The sequence below is a fragment of the Rattus norvegicus genome, chromosome 7, assembly GCF_021556685.1.
Source record: "Rattus norvegicus strain SHRSP/BbbUtx chromosome 7, alternate assembly SHRSP_T2T, whole genome shotgun sequence".
NCBI classification, from domain to species: domain Eukaryota; kingdom Metazoa; phylum Chordata; class Mammalia; order Rodentia; family Muridae; genus Rattus; species Rattus norvegicus.
This window is the reverse complement of record NC_141540.1, coordinates 55,977,319-56,005,085: the sequence shown is the minus strand read 5'-3', so window position 1 is coordinate 56,005,085 and position 27,767 is coordinate 55,977,319. Positions and strand designations below refer to the sequence as shown.

At 42.5% G+C, this 27,767-nt stretch overlaps 1 long non-coding RNA gene across 1 annotated transcript in view; it reads left to right on the top strand.

Moving 5' to 3' along the window:
• Window positions 1-7,151: 7,151 nt before the first annotated feature.
• LOC148004671 (uncharacterized) overlaps window positions 7,152-27,767 on the top strand; it is a 35,230-nt gene continuing 14,614 nt past the window's right edge. Inside the window, exon 1 of the long non-coding RNA XR_015624633.1 lies at window positions 7,152-7,363. This is a non-coding gene — a long non-coding RNA (uncharacterized LOC148004671). The remainder of the gene's footprint in view (window positions 7,364-27,767) is intronic.

Genomic DNA, 27,767 nt, shown 5'->3' with positions numbered 1-27,767 from the left:
TTGAAGTACCTTGCTGGTTGCCAGAAGAAATGGGGCATGATCATGGTGAGTTGAGAAGTTGAGTTTAGTCACCAGTGACCAATGCTTTAATCATGTAAAAAAAAAAAGTCTTTCTTTTGAATGATAACACTCCAAGATCTTCTGGTCTGGTAGACAACATGGAAGACTATGGAGGTGACAGTCCCAAGAAGGCTGGGAAGCTCTATTGCCCTGTTCCTGCGCTTTGTATCTGTATGGATTCCATTTGGTTCCAAGGAAACCATTTTCCTCAGTGCTGTGAGCTGCTCTAGCAAATGTTTGACCATGAGGAGAGAATTATGGGAACCCTCAGTTTTTAGCTGACCAGCTAGAGGTAGATGATGGAACCAGCCGTTGACGTAGTGTCTGAGGTAGCGATGGTTTTGAAGGACTGAGATTTTAACATGTGGGCTCTGAGGAAACATTGGGCGGTCAGTGTCAGAACTGAACAGAAGTGAAGTTAGATGGTCTCTGATAAGCTGAAGGATGTGTTGGTCTGAAGAAAAACGCCCACATGTTTGGTGTCAGATGGGAATAAAGAACAGCTTATAGCTGAGTATGGTAGCTCACACCTTTGTTCCGAGTGCTGCAGAGGCAGAGGCAGAGGCAGAGGCAGAGGCAGAGGCAGAGGCAGAGGCAGAGGCAGAGGCAGAGGCAGAGGCAGAGGCAGAGGCAGAGGCAGAGGCAGATGGATCTCTGAGTTCAAGGCCAGCCTTGTCTATAAAGTGAGTCCAGAATAGCCAGTGCTGGTTACATTGAGAAATCCTGTCTGGAAAAACAAACACAAACAAAACAAAACAAAAAGAAAAAACAAGGACTGTTCGTAGAGAAGAAAAGTGTTTAAATTATCCTTGGCTCTCTCTCCTGGTTTGGATTCAATGCCATCTGAAGCATCAGTTGACTTTATTCATAGAGAAGAGGAATAATAACTTCAGTTCAGACACAGAAGCTACCCTTTTATTTCTTTTCTCTATTGCTGTGTCCTCCCTTTCTCCCTAGTTCATTGAAAAGGGTTTATCAAGAATTTCTTAGGTTCCAGGCCTTGAGCTATGGAGGTGAGTAGAACCCACAAGGCTCTTCTCATATGTTGCATGGAGTCCAGCTGGGAACAAAAAAAAATAGACAAACTGCAGGAGATAAGAAACCAATGGCGTACTGAACACAAAAGAAAGGGAGTGGGATGAAGACTAAGGACCACACCCAGACTACACATTCTGTTCCTAAATATTTCTGAGTAACCCGAGATACCTTGCTGGTCAGGTAACTCTGGGGAAGCATTACTTAGATGCTCAAAGTTTTATCAACCACTCCAGGGAAAGCAGCAGCAGTTTAAACAATACTTTAAAATGCATGTTATGACTGGCATGTATTGCACATGGATGCAATGTACATTGTTGAACACAGATGCACGAGGGGATGTCACACATGACTGATGTAGGTAGAATAGAACAGGGACTTGATTAGACAGTCTCTTGGAGGCAGGAGTTATTAATCTCCAACCCTAGTGAAATGTATCTATCGTAACTACAGATTTGTATCTTAGGGGCAAGCAACAATGTTTAGGTGCCATGCTCTGTTTACTCTGTGTTACTGTAACAGATACTTTGCATAATTAAAATTGAGGCCTGGGGATATACAGTTGGCACAGTGTTTGTCTAGCTTTCATGAAGACTTGGATTCAAACTATAGAAACCAGGCACGATGATGAATGCTTGTAACTTCAGAGCCTGGGAGGGAAGGTGGAAGATGAGGGGTTCAAGATCATCTCCAGTTACACTGTGAATTTGAGGCCAGACTGGACTTAAAACTCTGTCTCAAACAACTCCAAGCCAAAGCCCAGGCATGGCAGTACATGACTGTAACACCAGTACTCAAGCTGTTTAGGGTCATCCTGGGCTATGTGAGAGCTTAGGTTTCACTGGTTTGGGGAGAAAAGAGACAGCAGAGGTTGGGTTGGGAGTTTGTTTCAACTCATAGTGTTCTGGTTGGTTCTTCCAGTTGCTGTTGGCCATGGAGGCATAGGCGTATGTGGCAGAGTGAAGCCATTGAGTTCATGGTGACTAGGAAGGAAAACTGAGAAAGAAGGCTGGAGAAGAGGCCCAGCGGTTAAGCGCATGTGCTGCTCTTGCAAGATGATCCAAGTTTATTTTCTAGTGCCCAATCAGGTAGCACAAACCATCTTGTAACTCCAGTTCTAGGGGATCTGACTCCTCTGGCCTCAGAGGGCACCTGCACTCATATGCATATATGGGTGCATATCCACATATAGTCATATACACATACACTTAACAATAAATATAAATAAATCTTAAAGAAAAGAGAAATTCACTAATCACATCCCCAGTGACCATACCTTATCTCCTGTAGCACTCTACTATTTGGTTTTGATCAACTTTCTAATGTGTTATTTGACCTGATTTTAAACTTTATTGTACATTTAACCCTGGTTTTAATGAGATCTTTATTGAGCAGTGATACAATTTTGCAAATAGAATTTAACTACTCATTTGACACTTTTTATCAAGGCCTGTCAATTTTAGCTTTGTAAGATATATATGTATATATATATATATATATATATATATATATATATATATATATGAGATAATTTGTCTCCTCTTGTCAGTTAATATCTTTCAAAAATAAAGACAAACAGAAGGACCACAGTCTGGGACCAAGTTTTCTCCATCCTTCATATGTTTTATTTCCTGCCCAGAGTGTCTTTCCCCACCACACCTCAAACTGATGCCCAGCTCCAAATGCCTATTCTGAGAGTCAGCTGCATAGTTAATGGGGGCCAGGGCAAAATAAAAAAATATTTTTTTTTGGTTCTTTTTTTTTTTTCAGAGCTGGGGACCGAACCCAGGGCCTTGCGCTTCCTAGGCAAGCGCTCTAACCACTGAGCTAAATCCCCAACCCCAATAAAAATATTTTTAAAAGAAGGTGCCATTAAAGGTATTGAAATAGAAAAAAATTGTAAAACAAAATAAAGGAATCAGGAAGACAAGTAACAGTAAACTTACAAACTGCAGAAAAAGCATTGTGGGGGGCGTGGGATGGTCGTTTGGTTTCTGAGCACATACTTTGATATTATGCTCCAGAGGTTATGAAACCTGAGGTCCTTAACGCTTTGATTACTTCTAACAATGCTCCAACATGGTCTGCTTCCGAGCCCGTGTAGTCATTTATTTGACAGTTCAGCACCATAGTGCTGGCTCTTATCCCAGGACTAGAGCATGAAGAAGAGTTCACATCTGTACAGCCACCACAGGACAGGCCTTGGGATGAGGAGCGTCGTGGGGGGCGCGCTTCTGCCTCAGAGCATTCTGGTCTTTCTAAAACTGTCGCCAGTCCACTGAGGCTGTATCTCCTGTTGCATCTGCTGCCCTTGCTAGTCTAGGCCCAGCTCCCAGCCCAGCTATTCCAGGGGTCCTTGGTGCCCCGTAGTCAGAGACTGCTCTGCTTCCTGCTTCAGCTGTTACCCAGTCAGAGCTTTTCCTGTTCCTGGAACCGCTTGCTTTTCTCTTCTCTCAGGTGTCCTTGCTCCACTGGACTTCACTAGAAACATTGTTTCAAGGACAAAACTCAAAGACAAAGCAGAACACTAGAGCGAGCAGGAGCCCTATACTTACAGGCTCTTGAAGCCGCCATACCTTTGGGTTAATCCTTTCTGAGTGATTACTCCAGCCTTCTAGTCAAACAAGGAACAACCACGCCCACTCTCTCCTCCAGGCCTGGGCCATCAAGGTTAATGGTGACCTCAGACCTTCATTCTTGCTTGTTTATCTAGCATGTCTAATTGTGGTTTGGTTTGAGGGCACTGTCCCTTTTATCAGCCCTGACAAATGGCTCCCTCCCTGGTCTGCTTCACTGACTCTGGTTTATCTCACACCTTTCTGCTCCTCATTTCTGATGGCTGGAGTCACCTTGTGAGCAGACAGCCTGCACCCACACCCTTATCTCAAGATCTGCTCCAAGAGGATTTTTTGAATGAGGCTGATTTTACTAAGAGGTGATCTACTGGATGGCTGAAATCTGTGGGTTCACCTTCAGATTCCAGCTCAAATGGTTAAGCCACGCTGCTAGTTTGAATACTGCTAGCTAGAGTCAGGATGGGATCATACCCATGGATGCATCTGAGGTAGGGAGGGCTTGCTGTTTTAAGCAGAGTGTTAGGCATGGCCTCAGCGGGTGCTGGAGGATGGGAAGAACCATGTTGTAACCTGAACGGGTTTTCTCGGCAGAGATGAGGGACACATGGTATAGTCCTGAGGAACAGTAGCTGGCCCGTGTTCTCAGAGCAGTGGTTAAAGGCAAAGCTGTAGCTGAGACAGAGAGACAAGGCCAGGTGGAGTAGCCCTAAAGGATGCTTGAAGGGAAATACTGACAGCTGTTCCAAATAGAGACACCATCTCCCTTTGGTGCAGACACAACAGCTTCACCTGTGGGAACCATTTTACTCGGGTTCTACAAACTCAACTGCTTTCTACTTTCTAAAGAGACTCAAGCAGGAATATCTAAGCGTTTTTTTTCTTTGATATTATGTTTACATTTTATTCCTCATATTGGTGCAGCTTTCTGACATTTAAAAAAAGAGTTTAGTTGGCGTACACCTAGTCATACCATTGTGACTTTTTAGTGTGGATGTACATGTGTGTTTATAATTGTACTTTGCCCATATTTGTCTTGATTTCTTAATAACGAATAGCTTTGGGAACATTTTGTTTATGTTTGCTGAGAACTGTAAACTGCATTTATCACTGTTTTTCATTTTAAAGAGATCTGTTGTTTACTGGTAGGAATGTTTTACTTCAACCATCATCTGTATTCTTCAACAACTAGCCTTTTAGCCTTTTAGGTTGTATATATGTAATTATTCTCCTTGTTTGAAATGCATAGTTTCCACCATTAGAATTTACATTTTGATTTTCTTTTCTTTGTTTCTTAAATCAAATATCATTTGTTAGCCAAGTATGTAAGCGAATACTAAAACGAACCCTTTTTTAGCTAAGAAGTATGCCATGAATATAACATGAAATTTTATATGGAGTAATTGAGTCAAGATGGCATAAAATTAGTTTTCTGTGTCTTCAGTCAATAGTGCTTTTGTTCAAAGTTTTGAAGATCATTTGAGATATTTACTGAACCATTCGAAGGAGGCGTCCTTCCAGAACTCTGAATGAGCACACAGATGGGCATTTATTCACACTTCAGAAGGCAGAATTTAACCTGTCACCCATTTCTTTTTCAATTTTCACCCACCATTCCCTAACTTTCTACGGCTCTTTTTATGTCTCCAGTTCCTGGGCCTTTTTCTCAGCCTGTTCTCTTCCCCCAGACCACCCACCCTTCAAAGCCTATTACGTTGCACTTGGGAGTGGGCTGGGGTCTAATTTACAGGCTGGACAAATTGTTCTAGTTCCCCCAGTTCTCCAAGGAAGTGGGGCTAAATGCCAAAGTCACATTTCACAGTGACCGCGGAGCTTCCCACTGGAACAAAATGTTCTCACTTGGCCAGATTAACGACCCATGAAATCTGCAGTGTGAACTGTTAGGAGTGATTCTAGTCCCTGGACAGTTGGACATACCTTCAGTTCAGGGAGGGCAAAGATCGAAGCTTTAAGAATGCAAAGTAAGGATTCAGGCTCTGCTTAGGCCACTGTATCCGAAGCAGCCCCCTCCTCCCTTCACAGGTCCAGACAGGCACTCTACTGAAACACTGTCCCGCCATGACAGGACAGTCCTGGAGCCAGGCCATCTTATCTGAGAAGTTTACATAAACATCACATTTCTTGTTCCCTGCCCCCTTCCCTGTATCTTGCAAGGGAATCCCAAAGCCTGGCTGCCGGCTCCTGCTGGGAAACCCTTCTCCCCATCAGAGGGAGAATGCAAGCTGTAAGAAGAAGCTCACTCCTGTGCACATTGGCTGTGGCTGGATTCCCCAGAGACTCTGCATGTTTGTCTATCTTTGCTGCTCTGGTCTGAGTACCCCTCAGAGCTCTCCACCACACTGTTACTTCTGTCTGTCTGTCCATGGCACTAATAATTCTGCTAATAAACTTCTCACTCCCTAGTAATCTGTCCGGGTGTCCTCTAGAACACACGCCCCACCCCCACGCTGGTCCCCAAATAGCAAAGGTTTGTTTTTGTTTTCCCAGCTGAAAATGTAACCCCCCAGATGAAGCAGCACTAGAGGGAGAGATTTCAGTACACAAAGAACAAACTTCATAGCGCACCGGGCTGATTTTAAGTAGAATATGTTTTTATAAACAAATCTGAAAAGGACACGGTGACTTTTAGAATTCGACTCTGAGAACATTTTGTTGGCAAATACGTCTTCAAAACAATTCAGAACCAAATTTAACCAAATCCAAACAGTCTGGCAAGCCACTTGGGTTTAGGTAGACAGGGGAGTATTGTTTAGGGTAGCAGTAAAACTCATTAAAAGAAAAAGCCCTGGTCAAGAGAACAGACTCTCTGGGCTGACTGCAGAGCCAACATTCCACATTCCAGTGAGGTCAATTCAATTGTCTTGGGGAGGACCCACCCCTAGGCAGGCAGGCTGGCTCACCTTAAGCCAGGCTGAAGAGATAGGCAGAATACACTTTCCTTTAGTGCCTGCCTATGGCCTGAGTCAGGAAGACACCTCTTTTTCCTTTTTCATTTTTCCTGTCTCTGATGCTGGCCATAACCTAAGCATGCCTTCTCTCATGCTTTGGGCACTCTTACTGTTTCCCTAAAGCTTCCGTCTGCGCCGCACTGCCACCGTAAGCCCCGTACCAGTTTACACAGCCCCTTGGTTTCTCTGTCACCCTCCTCTGGGTCACTGCTGAGATTTGCAGCTCGTCTGCCCTGGGAGCTTTTCTTTTAAACTCTCATAAAATTGTCCTTGCGCTTCTGTTTGAATCCATTCTTAAATCATTTTACCAATGAAACTAAGAGCCTAAAGTGATGGCCTCAGTTTCCCCTGTATTATTACGCGACAGAAGGAACTCCCTCGAATTCCCGGAACAGTATCGAATCATTCCCTGTAAAAGATCACATTTTCTTGGAGAGCTAATAGCTTTGGGGCTTGCTTTGAAATCAAATATTTGCCCAAAGCGGTAGGCAAGCACATGGCTGTTAGGTTTGCCAGACAGTTAGTCACGGTAACTTGCTCAGCCTGGTTACCTAGAGGGTGAGCCTGTAGCAGAATGTGAATGATACAGGGTTCAGCCAATCAAAGCCTCGCGCACAGTTACTGAGTGAGGAGGGGCTCAGGTGCCAACCAGAGGCGATAACACACCAGGACCCTGGAGTCACTGGAATGGAGTTTGGAGAAATTCCAGATATGACATCCATCTAGGTGAGTATTTAACAGCCGTGGAACTAACACGAGGGAAATAGATGTGTAGGACGGAGAGAAACAGGGTCAAGTTTGAGTTAGGGTAATAAAAGCTTTGGATCATTCTAGGTTGAATTGCCTGTCCCTGAAACTTTCTAATATGGCTCAGAGAGTCTAGCATTTGTTGGGGTGAGATTTCGTTTGATCGGATTTTTTTTTTTAATCAAAAATAGCCAAAAAGTAACACAGATGATTTAAAGAAAAAAGTCTACAGGTCCCTTTTAAAAATTCCTAATACACTAGCGCACTCTATAATTTTTCCTCTTAATATGCTTACCAGGATTTCTATTTGTTCATTGTTTTTGTTGTATAAGCTTCATAAAAACTATCAGCCCTGGTTCTCTGGTGCTCACTTTTAACTTATTTCATTTTAATTATTTATTTGAATTCCAAATGTTGCCCCTATTTCTAGTCCCTCCTCCAAGAGTTCTTTACTCCATTCCCCTTTGCCTCTGAGAAGGTGCCCCCCCCAATCAAACACAACACCCCCCCGCCCCCGTCATATCCCCCTTCCCTGGGGCATGACGTATCTACAGGATTAGGCTCACCCTCTCTCACTGAGGCCAGACAAGCAGTCTTTTGCTACATGCATGCCAGGGACCACAGACCAGCCCATGTATGCTTTTCGGTTGGTGGCTCAGTCTGTGGGAGCTCCCAGGGGTCTGGGTTAGTTGAGACTCTTGTTCTTCCTAATGGGTTGTCATCCACTTCAGCTCCTTCAGTCCTTCCCCTCACTCTTCCATAGGGACCCTGACCTCAGTCCAATGGTTGGCTGTGAGTATCTGCATCTGTCTCAGTCAGCTGACGGTAGGCCTTCTCAGAGGATAGCCGTGCTAGGCTTCTGTCTGTAAGCACAAAATAGCATCATTAATAGTGTTCGGGTTTGGTGCTTGTGCATGGGATGGATCCCAAGTTGGGCTGGTCACTGGATGGCCTTTCCTTCAACCCCAGCTCCATTTTTGTCCCTGTATTTTTTTTTTTTTTTAGACAAGTACAATTCTGGATCAAAAATTTTGAAGGTAGATTGTTGACCCCATCCCTTAACTGGGTGCCCTGTCTATCTACTGGAGTTGGTCTCTTCAGGTTCTATTTCCCCACTGTTTGGTCATTTCAATTAAGGTCATCCCCATTGAGTCCTAGGAGCTTCTCACATCCCCAGGTCTCTAGGACTTTCCAGAAGTTCCTCCTCACCCCATCCCCCACCCCTACCTCCACAGCTGCACATTTCCATCCATTCTCCTGGCCCTCTGGGCTTCTCTCCCCTGTCTCCCCCCATACCTGATCCTGCCTCCCCTTTTCCCTCCTTCTCCCCTCTCCCACCCAAAGCCCCCTCCCTCTGCCTCATATGATTATTTTGTTCTTCCTTCTAAGTGATCCATAAAGGATCCTCACATGGGCCTTCCTTCTTGTTAAACTTCTTACTGTCTGTGAGTTGTATCATGGGTTTCTGTACTTTTTGGCTAATATCCACTTATCAGTGAGTACAGACCATGCATGTACTTTTGGGTCTGGGCTACCTCACTCAGGATGATATTTTCTAGTTCCATTCATTAGCCTGCAAAATTCATGATGCCCTCATTTTTTTTTCAACTTTATTAAATTGGGTATTTCTTATTTACACTTCAAATGTTATTCCTTTTCCTGGTTTCCAGTCCAACATCCCCCTAATCTCTCCCCCTCCCCTTCTATATGGCTGTTCCCATCCCCATCCTCCCCCATTACCACCCTCCCCCCAACAATCACGTTCACTGGGGGTTCAGTCTTGGTAGGACCAAGGGCTTCCCCTTCCACTGGTGCTCTTATTAGGCTATTCATTGCTCCCTATGAAGTTGGAGTCCGGGGTCAGTCCATGTATAGTCTTTAGGTAGTGGCTTAGTCCCTGGACGCTCTGGTTGCTTGACATTGTTGTTCATATGGGGTCTCCAGCCCCTTCAAGCTCTTCCAGTTCTTTCTCTGATTCCTTCAACGGGGGTCCCGTTCTCAGTTCAGTGGTTTGCTGCTGGCATTCGCCTCTGTATTTGCTGTATTCTGGCTGTGTCTCTCAGGAGAGATCTACATCCGGCTCCTGTCAACCTGCACTTCTTTGCTTCATCCATCTTATCTAGTTTGGTGGCTGTATATGTATGGGCCACATGTGGGACAGGCTCTGAATGGGTGTTACTTTAGCCTCTGTTCAAAACTGTGCCTCCCTATCTGCTCCTAAGGGTTCATGGAAAATCCCCAGCCAGCTGCAGAAGACTAATGCAAATCCTATGGTCAAGATGAATAATGATATGATAAAGTTCTGACCTTGCTGAGAAATACATCTGAGGTCAAGATACCCAATGTGATGACCTGTAACCTTTATGAAAAACCAACATCCTGTTGACATCAGCTGACACACGAATACTGTGTCCTTGGCCTGCGTAAATGTTTCCCACCTGCCCACTCTCTCTGTTACCCCTGCTATGGTATAAACTCAGCCTTGGGGAAAAAATAAAATTGTCACCTTGATCAGACTCTTGTCTTTACGTCCTTCTTCACGTCTCTTGTCCCCCATTCTCTTCCAGGTACCCTCAGCACCTTCATTGACATATAGTGGATCACGTTGATGGTTTTACGTATATTGAACTATCCCTGCATCCCTGCGATGAAGCCTACTTGATCATGGTGGATGATTGTTTTGATGTGCTCTTGGATTCGGTTTGCAAGAATTTTATTGAGTATTTTTGCGTCGATATTCATAAGGGAAATTGGTCTGAAGTTCTCTTTCTTTGTTGGGTCTTTGTGTGGTTTAGGTATAAGAGTAATTGTGGCTTCATAGAAGGAATTCGGGAGTGATCCATCTGTTTCAATTTTGTGGAATAGTTTGGATAATATTGGTATGATGTCTTCTATGAAGGTCTGATAGAATTCTGCACTAAACCCATCTGGACCTGGACTCGTTTTGGTTGGAAGACCTTTAATGACTGCTTCTATTTCCTTAGGAGTTATGGGGTTGTTTAAATGGTTTATCTGTCCTGATTTAACTTTGGTACCTGGTATCTGTCTAGGAAATTGTCCATTTCCTCCAGATTTTCAAGTTTTGTTGAATATAGGCTTTTATAGTAGGATCTGATGATTTTTTTGAATTTCCTCTGATTCTGTTGTTATGTCTCCCTTTTCATTTCTGATTTTGTTAATTCGGACGCACTCTCTGTGTCCTCCTTCATTAGTCTGGCTAAGGGTTTATCTATCTTGTTGATTTTCTCAAAGAACCAGCTTTTGGTTCTGTTGATTCTATGGTCCTTTTTGTTTCTACTTGGTTGATTTCAGTTCTGAGTTTGATTATTTCCTGCCATCTACTCCTCCTGAGTGTATTTGCTTCTTTTTGTTCTAGAGCTTTTAGGTGTGTTGTCAAGCTGCTGATATATGCTCTCTCCTGTTTCTTTCTGCAGGCACTCAGAGCTATGAGTTTTCCTCTTAGCACAGCTTTCATTGTATCCCATAAGTTTGGGTATGTTGTACCTTCATTTTCATTAAATTCTAAGAAGTCTCTACTTTCTTTCTTTATTTCTTCCTTGACCAGGTTATCATTGAGTAGAGCATTATTCAACTTCCATGTATATGTGAGCATTCTTTCCTTATTGTTATTGAAGACGAGCTTTAGCCCTTGGTGGTCTGATGGGACGCATGGGATTATTTCCATCTTTCAGTATCTGTTGAGGCATGTTTTGTGCCCGATTATATGGTCATTTTTGGAGAAAGTACATGAGGTGGTGAGAAGAAGGTATATCCTTTTGCTTTTTTATAGAATGTTCTATAAATATCTGTTAAGTCCATTTGGTTCATAACTTCTGCTAGTCTGTCTATGTCTCTGTTTAATTTCTGTTTCCATGATCTGTCCATTGATGAGAGTGGGGTGTTGAAATCTCCTACTATTATCGTGTGAGGTGCAATGTGTGCTTTGAGCTTTAGTAAGGTTTCTTAGAAAGGCCTGCCCCTCCTTCTCCTGGGTCCCTGTGCGCTCGGGGCCAAGATGGTGCTAGGCATTTTCCTCTAGAGTCAGAAATGTGGGCAGAGAGTAGTCTCCTCTAGTTTCCCAGGTGTGTCTTCCTCTCTGAAGGTCTAGCACTCCTTCCCACGGGATTTGGGTGCAGGGAGCTGTTTGACAGGGTCCATTCAGATCCAGGCACAGTCTGGACCCCAGGGCTCCTGCAGCTTGACTGCCCCTATCTTCCTGTGCCCAGAGGCCCTATACAGTTTCCTCTTGGGCCAGGGATGTGGGCAAAGGTGGGCAGAAGTGGCAGTCTCTCCTGCCCTGCAGTCTCAGGATTGCCCACAAGTCTGGGTGATCAGCTCTCTCTCCCACAGGGTTTGGGAGCAGGGAGCTGTGGGCCGGCAATGCCCTCATTTTTAATAGTTGGATAGTATTCCATTGTGTAAATGGACCACATTTTCTGTATCCATTCTTTGAGTGAGGGACATCTGAGTTGTTTTCAGATTCTGGTTATTATAAATAAGGCTACTAGGAAAACAGTGGAGCACGTGTCCTTGTATGGTGGAACATCTTTTGAGTATCTGCTGGGTCTTCAGATAGAACTGTTTCCAACATTCTGAGGAACTGCCAGATTGATTTCCAAAGTGGTTGTACCCAGTTTGCAATCCCACAGCAATGGAGGAGTGTTCTTTCTCCACACCTTCCCCAGCATTTGCTGTCACCTGAGCTTTTGAGCTTAGCCATTCTGATGAGTGTAAGACGAAATCTCAGGGTTGTTTTGGCTTGTGTTTCTCTGATGACTAAGGGCATTGAACACTTCTTTAAGTGCGTCTATACCATTCCAGTTTCCTCTCTTGAAAATTCTCTCTTTAACTCTTTACCCCAATTTTAACTGGGTTATTTGGGTTTTTGGAGTCTAACTTCTTGAGTTCTTTATATATTTTGGATATTAGCCCTCTATCAGATGTAGGGATAGTGAAGATCTTTTCCCAATCTGGAGGTTGCCATTTTGTCCTATTGACATTGTCCTTTGCCTTACAGAAGCTTTCAGTTTCATAAGGTCCTGTTTATCAACTGTTGATCTTGTAGCCTGAGCCATTAATGTTCTGTTCAGGAAATTTTCCCCTGTGCCAATGAGTTCAAGGTTATTTCCCATGTTTTCTTCAAGTGGATTCAGTGAATCTGGTTTTATGTGGAAGCCCTTGATCTACTTGGACTTGAGCTTTGTACAAGGAGGTAAGAGTGGATCAATTTGCATTCTTCTACATGCTGACAGCCAGTTGAACCAGCACCATTTGTTGAAAAGGCCGTCTTTTCTCCATTAGCTCCTTTGTCAAAGATCAAGTGACCATAGGTGTGTGGGTTCATTTCTGGGTCTTTAGTTCTATTCCATTGATTGACTTGTCTGCTTCTGTACCAATACTACATGTTTTTTAATCACTATTGCTCTGTAGTACAGTTTGAGGTCAGGGATGGTGATTTCTCCTAGGAGTTCTTTTATTGTAGAGAATTGTTTTCACTACTCTGTTTTTTTTTTCTTTCCATATGAAGGTGAGAATTGCTCTTTCCATGTCTGTGAAGAATTGTGTTGAGATTTTGATGGGGATTGCATTGAATCTGTAGAGTGCCTTTGGTAGGATGGTCATTTTCACTAAGTTAATCCTACCCATCCATGAGCATGGGAGATCTTTTGATCTTCTGAGGTATTCTTCAATTTCTTTCTTCAGGGACTTGAAGTTCTTGTCATACAGATCTTTCACTTGTTGGTTAAAGTTACATCAAGATATGTTATATTATTTTTAACTATTATGAAGGATGTTGTTTCCCTAGTTTCTTTTTCAGCCCGTTTATCATTTGTAAAAAGGAAGGCTACTGATTTGTTTGAGTTAATTTTCTATCCAGCTACTTTGCTGAAGTTGTTTTTCAGATGTTTGAGTTCTCTGGTGGAATTTTTGGGGTTGCTTATGTATACTATCATATCATCTGAAAAAAGTGATATTTTGACTTCTTTTCAATTTGTATCCCCCTGATCTTTTTTTGTTGTCTTATTGTTCTAGCTAGCACTTTGAGTACTATATTGAATAGATATTGGGAGGTTGGACAGCCTTGCCTTGTCCCTGATTTTAGTGGGATTACTTTAAATTTCTATTCATTTAATTTGATGGCTGTTAGTTTGCTGTATATTGGTTTTATTATATTTCAGTATGTGCCAGCAATTCCTGATCTCTCCAAGACTTTTAACATGAAGGGGTGTTGTATTTTGTCAAAGGCTCTTTTAGCATCTAACGAGATGATCATGTAATTTTTTTTTCTGAGTTTGTTTACATGTTGGATAATGTTGATGGAATTTTGTATAGTGAACCCTCTCTGCTTCCCTGGGATGAAGCCTATTGATCATGGTGAATGATTGTTTTTATATGTTCTTGGATTTGGTTTGTGAGCATTTTATTGAATATTTTTGCATCAATGTTGATAAGAAAAATTGGTCTGAAGTTTTCTTTCTTTGGTGAGTCTTTGTGTGGTTTAGGTATCAGAGTAACTATGGCTTCCTAGAATGAATTAAGTAGTGTTCCTTCTGTTTCTATTTTATGGTATAGTTTGAGAAGAATTGGTATTAGCTCTTTGAAGGTTTGGTAGAATTCTGCATTAAATCATCTGGCTCTGGGCTTTTTTTTGGTTGGGAGGTTTTAATGACTGCTTCTATTTCCTTGGGGGTTATAGGACTATTCAGATAATTTACCTGATCTTGATTTAACTTTGGTATGTGGTATTTGTTTAGAAAAATCATCCAATTCATCTAGATTTTTGTTGAGTCTACACTCTTGTAATAAGATCTGATGATTTTTTGAAAAATTTCAGTGTCTGTTGTTATACCTGCCTTTTCATTTCTGATTTTGTTAATTTGAATACTGTCTCTGTGCCCTCTGGTTAGTCCGGCTAAGGGTTTATCTATCTTGTTGATTTTCTTAAAGAACCAGCTCTTGGTTTTGTTGATTCTTTGTATTATTCTCTTTGTTTCTAATTGAGTGATTTAAGCCCTGAGTTTGGCTATTTCCTGCAGCCTATTCCTCTTGGTTGTGTTTGCTTCTTTTTTGTTCTAGAGTTTTGTTTTTTTTTTTCTTTTTTCTATTTTTCGGAGCTGGGGACCGAACCCAGGGCCTTGCGCTTGCTAGGCAAGCGCTCTACCACTGAGCTAAATCCCTAACCCGTTCTAGAGCTTTTTAGGTGTGCTGTTAAGTTGCTCTTATTGGATCTCTCCAACTTCTTTATGAAGGCACTTAGTCCTATGACTTTTCCTCTTAACAGAACTTTCATTGTGTCCCATAAGTTTGAGTATGCTGTGCCTTTATTTTCATTGAATTCTAGAAAGTCTTTTATTTCTTTCTTTCTTTGTTTCTTTGTTTCTTTCTTTTTCTCTTCCCTGACCAAGTTATCATTGACTAAAGGTTGCTCAGTTTCCATGATTATGTGGGCCTTCTATTGTTTTTGTTTTCATTGAAGTCAAGCCATAATCTGTGGTGATCTGATAAGAATGCACGAGATCATTTCATCCTATTGTGTCTGTTGAGGCTTGTTTTGTATCCGATTATATAGAATTCTGCACTGAGTTTTGGAGAAGGTTCCATGAGATGCTGAAAAGAAGATATAGTCTTTTAGTGTGGGTTGAAATGTTCTGTAGATATCTGTTAAATCCATTTGGCTCATAACTTCTGTTAGTTTCACTGTGTCTCTGTTTACTTTCTGTTTCAATGACCTATTAGAAAGAATGGGGTGTTGAAGTCTCCACTATTACTGTATGAGGTTCAGTATGTGTTTTGAGCATTCTTTGTAAAGTTTCTTTTACAAATATGGGTGCCCTTGCATTTGGGCATAGATCTTCAGAATTCAGACTTCATCTTGATGGATTTTTCCTTTGGAGAGTATGAAATATCCTTCCCTGTCTCTTTTGAATTGATTTTGGTTGAAAGCCTATTTTATTAGGTATTAGGATAGCAACTCCTGCTTGTTTCTTGGCCTCTATCATCTTCTTGAGATGGATTTTAGGTCAAAATCTTGCTATTCAGGTTTATTAGGGTAGTCAGGGCTTGCTGTGGTAGGAGAACCGGGCTCTGATGGTGCTAAATTGCATTGGCTTCCTTTGCTTCTGTTCTTACACTTGCCTTTCAACATCTGGTTATATCTGGTGTTAACTGGCCTGGTGTCTCCTTCAAGTCAGGTAGAGCTGTGTGACCTGGGTTAGAGCAGGCCTCCTAGGAGGCAGGCAATGCTGTCTCTGATTATGGCAGCCCTCCTATGTCCCTGGTTAGAGGAAGCTTCCTGTGTCCCTGTATTTTCATACAGGATATGTTATGGTTATTGTATTTTTAAATTTCTATTTTGATTTATCCCCTTCTCCTCAGATTCCTCACAATCATATATAGAAGTTTCCAAATGTTGGTATTTGTAAAGTTACCAGTTTTGTGAATATTCTCCTCCTCAACGAGCCGTAGATATGCTTTCTTGTTGAAGGAGGTGGGGAGGGTAATACCGAGGGGTTGTAAAAGGTCAGGCATTTTAGTTTTTTTTCTGTGTTTGAAAAGTTGTGCTTAGGATTCATATGCAGTCGGCACCTGTATCTATAGGCTCTTTGTGGACTCAACCGCTTGTGAATAGAAATATTTTTTAAAAAATTTTTAACCCTACCGAGCATATGCACTTTTATTCTCTTTGTCATTATTTCTCAAATGATACGTGTGACACTTATTCACAGAGCACATGAGTTCTGTTAGGCATCATAAGGAATCTAGCATGTGTAGATGAGACACACATGCTGCCCTGTTTTATGTGAGACAAGCATCCTAGGAGTTGGGATCTTTGGGGGCAGTCTTGGGACAGATCCCTTACAGACACCAAGGGAAGCTGCTCTCACCCACATTAGGTCACACGATTTTATCAATACTTTGTTTAAATCAATAATGTTCTCATAGCCACTGTACTAGCTGGTTTTGTGTGTCAGCTCAACACAAGCTGGTGTTATCACAGAGAAAGGAGACTTCCTTGAGGAAATGCCTCCATGAGACCCAGCTATAAGGCATTTTCTTGATTAGTGATCAAGGCAGGAGGACCCAATCCACTGTGGGTGGTGCCATCCCTTGGCTGGTAGTCTTGGTATCTATAAGAGAGCAAGCTGAACAAGTCAAGGTAAGCAAGCCAGTAGGTAACATCCCTCCATGGCCTCTGCATCAGCTCCTGCTTCCTGACCTGCTTGAGTTCCAGTCCTGACTTCCTTTGGTGATGAAACAGCAATGTGGAAGTGTAAGCTGAATAAACCCTTTTCTCCCCAGCTTGCTTCTTGGTCATGATGTTTGTGCAGGAGCAGAAACCCTAAGACAGCCACTGACTTGGTTGTAAACTGTAAAGAGACATCATGACCGAAGCAGTTCTTAAAAGGGAAAAAAATCATTTAGTTGGGGCCAGCTCACAGTTTTAGAGTGTCAGTCCATTATTAAGCATGCAGGTGCTTAGAGAAGTTGCTAAGAGTGTCACATCTTCCGCAAGCATCGGAAAGAGACTGTCACACTGGACATAGCTTGAGCCCAGAAGACCTCAAAGCCTGACCCCATAGCGAAACACTTCCTCCAGCAAGGCTACTCCAACATGGCCATACTTCCTAATAGTGCCACTCCCTATGTGCCAAGCATTTAAACACGAGTCTATGGGGGCCATTCCTATTCAAACCACTACAGCCACTGTAGTTTAGGAATTGTAGGTTTCTTTTTGAAAAATATCCTAATGTTCTTAACATATATATTCTGGCTATAGAGTTAAGTAATTACATGCCCCAAATTACTGCAGTTTTAGGCAAATTGTTTCTTTGCCACCATGTGTATTCCTGTCTGTGGTATTGATACAGTTGTAGCAGCTTTCTTCTGGTTGGTATGTTTTCATTATGTCTTTTCCACTCCTTGTCTATGAATTTTTTCCATGCCTCAACGTTTAACTGATTTTCGATCAATAGTGCATATTTTAAAGCAAACTTTATGTTTTAATAGTCAGACAGACTCAGAAAGAGAAAAGGAATATATTACTGAAAAAGCTGATTGAATAATAAGATGCTTGGTGGATCCAGGGGAAGAAATATAGGAACGACTGAGAACCCAGACAGGGAAAATAGAAAACCAAAATAGTGTGGACAGAAATTGAATCCAGTGGCACAGGTAGATTTAATAAGTACAAATAGAATTCACAACCCAGCTAGAAGACAGATGGCTAGACTACACTGTAAACTATCTGCCTGTATCTTCTGTGTTCTCTTTATCAAGTACAACCACTCAAGAGAGCTCTGTTTGGACCGTCTGACTTGATTCTATAAATGCTCGCTTATCCGGTCCTTGATACCGTGTTTTCCTCTTGGAGTGTACTTGATAGCAGACATGGCCATATAAGGCGTACTTCTGTATTATCTGTAGCCCTCTGAGATGTTCTGTGTGGCTCAGTGGCTCAGATTGTTTAATATGGCAAATCCCTCCTAAAAGAGAATGAAGTTTGGTCTCCTGACAAACCGAACATTTTCTGGTAAGCATAGTTATAAAAGGAATTTTCCTTTCCTGGCTTTAATGCAGTAAGCTTAAGGGTAAAATTTGTGATTATTTTTAGTTCTTAAACTTAGCTTTTAATAGCTGTACTTCATCCTCCCAGTTGGCCAATATAATTAGACCCAGTACTTGGCCAGTTTGGAGATTAAAGAAACAGGTTTATAAGGACATATACACTTGTGGAGACATGGACACTGCAGGGATTGACACGTGTTCCGGGGAAATAGCATGGGGGATTAATTACACCTGAAGTAGGGGGGCTGGCAAGGGTTTCCCAAGCGGTGACAGTGCAAACAGCGCTTTAAGCACAAGTCAGATTTCCTCAGAAGCAGGAAAAATAAATAAAAGACCTAAAATGATGTTGTCCAAGAAAAATGTAATGTGAGTCACAGAGGAAATCTCAGATGCCCATATATTAAAAGAAAAAGAAGTAGATGAAATTAACTTAATAATAGATTTTTCTTAATTCTACATATCCATTCTAATATCTTTTTGACATGCAATCCTTTCAAAGGAAACATTTTTCTTTAAAGATTTATTTATTTTATGTTTGTGAGTACACTGTAGCTGTCTTCAGACACACCAGAAGAGGGCATCGGATCCCATTACAGACGGTTGTGAGCCACCATGTGGTTGCTGGGAATTGAACTCAGGACCTCTGGAAGAGCAGTCTGTGCTCTTTTTTTTTTTTTTTTTTTTTTTTTTCCTCCCCTGCACATCACACCCTTTTGAGCCATTCATGAATGGATGGCTGTTGGGTTTTGACTGTCAAGTCCTAGTCTGCTAAGTTGCTGCTGCTCAGAGGTGGGAAAAGCCTTTAGGAATCAGGAGGAAGGGAAACCTCTTGAGCTGGGGGCCCGGGAAAACTTAGCATCGCCAAAGCTGCTGGAGTGGAAAGCCCTATGACTGTGAAAAACATGTACTTACTATAAAAGCCTTTTTACTTAATATAAAAGCCTCCAGTGAAACAGACCTCAGACCAACACGTTCGCTGCTGGGGACAAGTCCTGTGGAAACCGTCGTTTCTTCAAGGACACTTACCTGGATGAGCTACACATTGAAGTAAATTCATTTCAAAAGCTCACGAAGGCATCTGTCTATGCGGTAGAGAGATGTGGGTGTGGGGTGATGAGGTGCTTCATTCACTCGACAAAACTACTTGGCTGCCTATTGTGTTACAGACTCTGTCCTAGGCCTTGAGGTGCAGTAGTGATAAAACTCACCAGACTGTACATCCTACCGTATGGAGAATGGGAACAAGTTCGTTAGTGACATGAACAATTAGAAGAGAGCAAGTGTTCCAGGGACGAGCCGGAGGATGAACAGTGAGGGACGGATTTGCTAGGAGCTGGTCAGGAGAGGGCTTACAACTTGAAGGATTTTAGAGAGAGCCACATGGATTACCAAAGGCAGAATGTTGCAGGGCATATAGAGCAGAAGCAAAGGCCCTGGGGCAGGAGCATACCTAGCATGGTTGAAGGATAGCAGGGCATGTGGTTATGTGAGGAAGGGTAGGTGAGGTGGGGTAGTCTTGCAGGGTTGAGTGGGAGATTAGCCTAGAGGCGAGGGGGGAAAGAGCAGAGGGGGTCAAATAGGTCAGGGAATGATGTGCATGTCCTCTAAATAGGATGAAGAGTTCAGTGGAAAAGGTTAGGATTTGCTTTGTGGGACCTGAACAGTGGCCCCTGAGCCTGTGAAGAAAGGCAGGCTAGACTTACAGAGCGCTTTGAATCCTCCAGTGTGGGTGTGGTCTATACCAAGATTGTGGCAGAGGATGCTCAGGGCAGCTGGGTTAAGGCCCTAGGCCAGAGCAGCATATCCCCAGGTCCTCGGCAAGCCCAGGAGCAGTTCCTGTGTCTTCTGGGCATCTATCATGGGTGACCACCTGCTTTTGATTGTTGACTTATTTGTACTTTTTTTTTTCTTTTTTTTTTTTTTTTTTTATTAACTTGAGTATTTCTTATATACATTTCGAGTGTTATTCCCTTTCCCGGTTTCCGGGCAAACATCCCCCTCCCCCCTCCCCTTCCTTATGGGTGTTCCCCTCCCAACCCTCCCCCCATTGCCGCCCTCCCCCCATAGACTAGTTCACTGTGGGTTCAGTCTTAGCAGGACCCAGGGCTTCCCCTTCCACTGGTGCTCTTACTAGGATATTCATTGCTACCTATGGGGTCAGAGTCCAGGGTCAGTCCATGTATAGTCTTTAGGTAGTGGCTTAGTCCCTGGAAGCTCTGGTTGCTTGGCATTGTTGTACTTTTGGGGTCTCGAGCCCCTTCAAGCTCTTCCAGTTCTTTCTCTGATTCCTTCAATAGGGGACCTATTCTCAGTTCAGTGGTTTGCTGCTGGCATTCGCCTCTATATTTGCTGTATTCTGGCTGTGTCTCTCAGGAGCGATCTACATCCGGCTCCTGTCGGTCTGCACTTCTTTGCTTCATCCATCTTGTCTAATTGGGTGGCTGTATATGTATGGGCCACATGTGGGGCAGGCTCTGAATGGGTGTTCCTTCAGTCTCTGTTTTAATCTTTGCCTCTCCCTTCCCTGCCAAGGGTATTCTTTTTCCTCATTTAAAGAAGGAGTGAAGCATTCACATTTTGATCATCCGTCTTGAGTTTCGTTTGTTCTAGGGATCTAGGGTAATTCAAGCATTTGGGCTAATAGCCACTTATCAATGAGTGCATACCATGTATGTCTTTCTGTGATTGGGTTAGCTCACTCAGGATGATATTTTCCAGTTCCAACCATTTGCCTACGAATTTCATAAACTCGTTGTTTTTGATAGCTGAGTAATATTCCATTGTGTAGATGTACCACATTTTCTGTATCCATTCCTCTGTTGAAGGGCATCTGGGTTCTTTCCAGCTTCTGGCTATTATAAATAAGGCTGCGATGAACATAGTGGAGCACGTGTCTCTTTTATATGTTGAGGCATCTTTTGGGTATATGCCCAAGAGAGGTATAGCTGGATCCTCAGGCAGTTCAATGTCCAATTTTCTGAGGAACCTCCAGACTGATTTCCAGAATGGTTTTACCAGTCTGCAATCCCACCAACAATGGAGGAGTGTTCCTCTTTCTCCACATCCTCGCCAGCATCTGCTGTCACCTGAGTTTTTGATCTTAGCCAATCGCACTGGTGTGAGGTGAAATCTCAGGGTTGTTTTGATTTGCATTTCCCTTATGACTAAAGATGTTGAACATTTCTTTAGGTGTTTCTCAGCCATTCGGCATTCCTCAGCTGTGAATTCTTTGTTTAGCTCTGAACCCCATTTTTTAATAGGGTTATTTGTTTCCCTGCGGTCTAACTTCTTGAGTTCTTTGTATATTTTGGAAATAAGGCCTCTATCTGTTGTAGGATTGGTAAAGATCTTTTCCCAATCTGTTGGTTGCCGTTTTGTCCTAACCACAGTGTCCTTTGCCTTACAGAAGCTTTGCAGTTTTATGAGATCCCATTTGTCGATTCTTGATCTTAGAGCATAAGCCATTGGTGTTTTGTTCAGGAAATTTTTTCCAGTGCCCATGTGTTCCAGATGCTTCCCTAGTTTTTCTTCTATTAGTTTGAGTGTGTCTGGTTTGATGTGGAGGTCCTTGATCCACTTGGACTTAAGCTTTGTACAGGGTGATAAGGATGGATCGATCTGCATTCTTCTACATGTTGCCCTCCAGTTGAACCAGCACCATTTGCTGAAAATGCTATCTTTTTTCCATTGGATGGTTTTGGCTCCTTTGTCAAAAATCAAGTGACCATAGGTGTGTGGGTTCATTTCTGGGTCTTCAATTCTATTCCATTGGTCTATCTGTCTGTCTCTGTACCAATACCATGCAGTTTTTATCACTATTGCTCTGTAATACTGCTTGAGTTCAGGGATAGTGATTCCCCCTGAAGTCCTTTTATTGTTGAGGATAGCTTTAGCTATCCTGGGTTTTTTGTTATTCCAGATGAATTTGCAAATTGTTCTGTCTAACTCTTTGAAGAATTGGATTGGTATTTTGATGGGGATTGCATTGAATCTGTAGATTGCTTTTGGTAAAATGGCCATTTTTACCATATTAATCCTGCCAATCCATGAGCATGGGAGATCTTTTCATCTTCTGAGGTCTTCTTCAATTTCTTTCCTCAGTGTCTTGAAGTTCTTATTGTACAGATCTTTTACTTGCTTGGTTAAAGTCACACCGAGGTACTTTATATTATTTGGGTCTATTATGAAGGGTGTCGTTTCCCTAATTTCTTTCTCGGCTTGTTTCTCTTTTGTATAGAGGAAGGCAACTGATTTATTTGAGTTAATTTTATACCCAGCCACTTTGCTGAAGTTGTTTATCAGCTTTAGTAGTTCTCTGGTGGAACTTTTGGGATCACTTAAATATACTATCATGTCATCTGCAAATAGTGATATTTTGACCTCTTCTTTTCCGATCTGTATCCCTTTGATCTCCTTTTGTTGTCTGATTGCTCTGGCTAGAACTTCAAGAACTATATTGAATAAGTAGGGAGAGAGTGGGCAGCCTTGTCTAGTCCCTGATTTTAGTGGGATTGCTTCAAGTTTCTCTCCATTTAGTTTAATGTTAGCAACTGGTTTGCTGTATATGGCTTTTACTATGTTTAGGTATGGGCCTTGAATTCCTATTCTTTCCAGGACTTTTATCATGAAGGGGTGTTGAATTTTGTCAAATGCTTTCTCAGCATCTAATGAAATGATCATGTGGTTCTGTTCTTTCAGTTTGTTTATATAATGGATCACGTTGATGGTTTTCCGTATATTAAACCATCCCTGCATGCCTGGGATGAAGCCTACTTGATCATGGTGGATGATTGTTTTGATGTGCTCTTGAATTCGGTTTGCCAGAATTTTATTGAGTATTTTTGCGTCGATATTCATAAGGGAAATTGGTCTGAAGTTCTCTTTCTTTGTTGTGTCTTTGTGTGGTTTAGGTATAAGAGTAATTGTGGCTTCATAGAAGGAATTCGGTAGGGCTCCATCTGTTTCAATTTTGTGGAATAGTTTGGATAATATTGGTATGAGGTCTTCTATGAAGGTTTGATAGAATTCTGCACTAAACCCGTCTGGACCTGGGCTCTTTTTGGTTGGGAGACCTTTAATGACTGCTTCTATTTCCTTAGGAGTTATGGGGTTGTTTAACTGGTTTATCTGTTCCTGATTTAACTTCGATACCTGGTATCTGTCTAGGAAATTGTCCATTTCCTGAAGATTTTCAAACTTTGTTGAATATAGGTTTTTATAGTAAGATCTGATGATTTTTTGAATTTCCTCCGAATCTGTAGTTATGTCTCCCTTTTCATTTCTGATTTTGTTAATTTGGACACACTCTCTGTGTCCTCTCGTTAGTCTGGCTAAGGGTTTATCTATCTTGTTGATTTTCTCAAAGAACCAACTTTTGGTTCTGTTGATTCTTTCTATGGTCCTTTTTGTTTCTACTTGGTTGATTTCAGCTCTGAGTTTGATTATTTCCTGCCTTCTACTCCTCCTGGGTGTATTTGCTTCTTTTTGTTCTAGAGCTTTTAGGTGTGCTGTCAAGCTGCTGACATATGCTCTTTCCTGTTTCTTTCTGCAGGCACTCAGCGCTATGAGTTTTCCTCTTAGCACAGCTTTCATTGTGTCCCATAAGTTTGAGTATGTTGTATCTTCATTTTCATTAAATTCTAAAAAGTTTTTAATTTCTTTCTTTATTTCTTCCTTGACCAGGTTATCATTGAGTAGAGCATTGTTCAATTTCCACGTATATGTGGGCATTCTTCCCTTATTGTTATTGAAGACCAGTTTTAGGCCGTGGTGGTCCGATAGCACGCATGGGATTATTTCTATCTTTCTGTACCTGTTGAGGCCCGTTTTTTGACCAATTATATGGTCAATTTTGGAGAAAGTACCATGAGGAGCTGAGAAGAAGGTATATCCTTTTGCTTTAGGATAGAATGTTCTATAAATATCCGTTAAGTCCATTTGGCTCATGACTTCTCTTAGTCTGTCTACATCACTGTTTAATTTCTGTTTCCATGATCTGTCCATTGATGAGAGTGGGGTGTTGAAATCTCCCACTATTATTGTGTGAGGTGCAATGTGTGTTTTGAGCTTTAGTAAGGTTTCTTTTACATATGTAGGTGCCCTTGTATTTGGGGCATAGATATTTAGGATTGAGAGTTCATCTTGGTTGATTTTTCCTTTGATGAATATGAAGTGTCCTTCCTTATCTTTTTTGATGACTTTTAGTTGGAAATTGATTTTATTTGATATTAGAATGGCTACTCCAGCTTGCTTCTTCTGACCATTTGCTTGGAAAGTTGTTTTCCAGCCTTTCACTCTGAGGTAGTGTCTGTCTTTGTCTCTGAGGTGTGTTTCCTGTAGGCAGCAGAATGCAGGGTCCTCGTTGCGTATCCAGTTTGTTAATCTATGTCTTTTTATTGGGGAGTTGAGGCCATTGATATTGAGAGATATTAAGGAATAGTGATTATTGCTTCCCGTTATATTCATATTTGATGTGAGGTTATGTTTGTGTGCTTTCATTCTCTTTGTTTTGTTGCCAAGACGATTAGTTTCTTGCTTCTTCTAGGGTATAGCTTGCCTCCTTATGTTGGGCTTTACCATTTATTATCCTTTGTAGTGCTGGATTTGTAGAAAGATATTGTGTAAATTTGGTTTTGTCATGGAATATCTTGGTTTCTCCATCAATGTTAATTGAGAGTTTTGCTGGATACAGTAATCTGGGCTGGCATTTGTGTTCTCTTAGGGTCTGTATAACATCAGTCCAGGATCTTCTGGCCTTCATAGTTTCTGGCGAGAAGTCTGGTGTGATTCTGATAGGTCTCCCTTTATATGTTACTTGACCTTTTTCCCTTACTGCTTTTAATATTCTTTCTTTATTTTGTGCGTTTGGTGTTTTGACAATTATGTGACGGGAGGTGTTTCTTTTCTGGTCCAATCTATTTGGAGTTCTGTAGGCTTCCTGTATGTCTATGGGTATCTCTTTTTTTAGGTTAGGGAAGTTTTCTTCTATGATTTTGTTGAAGATATTTACTGGTCCTTTGAGCTGGGAGTCTTCACTCTCTTCTATACCTATTATCCTTAGGTTTGATCTTCTCATTGAGTCCTGGATTTCCTGTATGTTTTGGACCAGTAGCTTTTTCCGCTTTACATTATCTTTGACAGTTGAGTCAATGATTTCTATGGAATCTTCTGCTCCTGAGATTCTCTCTTCCATCTCTTGTATTCTGTTGGTGAAGCTTGTATCTACAGCTCCTTGTCTCTTCTTTTGGTTTTCTATATCCAGGGTTGTTTCCATGTGTTCTTTCTTGATTGCTTCTATTTCCATTTTTAATTCCTTCAACTGTTTGATTGTGTTTTCCTGGAATTCTTTCAGGGATTTTTGCGATTCCTCTCTGTAGGCTTTTACTTGTTTATTTATGTTTTCCTGTGCTTCCCTAAGTGTGTTCAGGTCTTTCCTGAAGTCCTCCAGCATCATGATCAAATACGATTTTGAAACTAGATCTTGCTTTTCTGGTGTGTTTGGATATTCCATGTTTGTTTTGGTGGGAGAATTGGGCTCCGATGATGGCATGTAGTCTTGGTTTCTGTTGCTTGGGTTCCTGCGCTTGCCTCTCGCCATCAGATTATCTCTAGTGTTACTTTGTTCTGCTATTTCTGACAGTGGCTAGACTGTCCTATAAGCCTGTGTGTCAGGAGTGCTGTAGACCTGTTTTCCTCTCTTTCAGTCAGTTATGGGGACAGAGTGTTCTGCTTTCGGGCGTGTAGTTTTTCCTCTCTACAGGTCTTCAGCTGTTCCTGTGGGCCTGTGTCTTGAGTTCACCAGGCAGCTTTCTTGCAGCAGAAAATTTGGTCTTACCTGTGGTCCCGAGGCTCAGGTTTGCTCATGGGGTGCTGTCCAGGGGCTCTCTGCAGCGGCAGCAACCAGGAAGACCTGTGCCGCCCCTTCCGGGAGCTTCAGTGCACCAGGGTTCCAGATGGTCTTTGGCTTTTTCCTCTGGCGTCCGAGATGTGTGTGCAGGGAGCAGTCTCTTCTGGTTTCCCAGGCCTGTCTGCCTCTCTGAAGGTTTAGCTCTCCCTCCCACGGGATTTGGGTGCAGAGAACTGTTTATCCGGTCTGTTTCCTTCAGGGTCCGGCGGTGTCTCTGGCAGGGGTCCTGCCGCTCCTGGGCCCTCCCCCACGGGAGCCCAGAGGCCTTATACAGTTTCCTCTTGGGCCAGGGATGTGGGCAGGGGTGAGCAGTGTTGGTGGTCTCTTCCACTCTGCAGCCTCAGGAGTGCCCACCTGACCAGGCGGTTGGGTCTCTCTCTCACCGGGTCTGGGAGCAGAGAGCTGCTGCGGGCCGGGATCCCCGGGTGTGGGACTTCCGGTAAACACAGAACGTGCCCGGTTCTAGAGAAATTCTGCTTCCGTGTGTCCCAAGCTCACCAGGCAGCTTTCTTGCAGCAGAAAATTTGGTCTTACCTGTGGTCCCGAGGCTCAAGTTCGCTCGTGGGGTGCTGCCCAGGGGCTCTCTGCAGCGGCAGCAACCAGGAAGACCTGTGCCGCCCCTTCCGGGAGCTTCAGTGCCAGTCTGTGCTCTTAAACCACTGAGCCATCTCTCTAGAGCCATCTCTCTAGCCCAAAGAAGACATTGATGAAATATTTCTCATCAGATTTTAATACAAATAATTTGAACTCTAATATCTATTTTGCGTTTAAATGAGATCTCGACTTGGACACAAAAGCCAAACACATGGCTGGCAGCAGCTACCATTATCAGTTAGCAAAGGATTAGAAAGAATTAAAGACAAAACAGAGGATGTGGGGAAAAAAATCAATAAATGTATGTGTCATAGTTTGGATCTGAAATGCCTCCCACGGGCTCATTGTTTGGCATTATTTGGGGAAGCTGCGGGGCCTTTCAGAAGAGCGATCTGGTTAGCGAAAGGTCATTAGAGGTTAGCCTTTTGAAGGTTGTAGCTAGCCCCTAGTTTCAGCCTGCCCTCTCTGCTTTTCTGGACCTTGTGATGTGAGGAGTCTCTACCACATGCTCCCTCTTCCCATGTCTTCCATGTCCTGATAGACTAAGATGATCCTCTGAAACCGTGAGTCAAAATACATCATTCCTCCCCTCCGTTTTACTATGAGCAACACAGAAGTAATGGATGCATGTTTGTGTGTGTGTGTGTGTGTGTGTGTGTTTGTGTGTGTGTGTGTGTGTGTGTGTGTGTGCTCGCGTGAGCACGCGTATGTCTACATTTTTGGGGAGTGATTGACAACTGATAAGGATTAGGAAAAATACGATGAAAGGTGTTTTTCTTTGACAAGGTCTTAGAATGTAGTCTTGGCTGGCCTGGAACTTGCTAAGTAACCAGGTCTTCATCTGCCTTCCAGCTGCTGGGATGAAAGACATGCACCATAAGGCTGGCTACAGAAAGATGTTTTGGTTTTATTAATGTAGAGCTATTAAAGGTTTCCACTATAGAAAAGATGTGCTCATGTATGTGTTTTAAAACCAGTCAGTTCTGGAGCAGTGTGGAAAAATAGATTGAAGAAGAGCTAGAGATTAGAAACAAAGGGATGTTAAATGTCAGTTCTTTGAAGAGACAGACACAATATGGACCTGTCACTCTGAGGGGAAGAAGAAGGAATCGAGATTGAAGTCTGGGGAGATGGCTCAGTGGCTAAGGATGCTTGTTGTGTAATGCTAGGAACCTAGTTTAATCCTCAGCACCCACATAAAAACAGGGAATGGCTGCCCATGCCTGTAATCCAAGCTCTTGGGGGGAGAGGCAGGTGGATCCCAGGAGTTTGCTGGCCAAGCAGTGTTGCCAAAGTAGTGTGCTTCTGGCTTAGTTA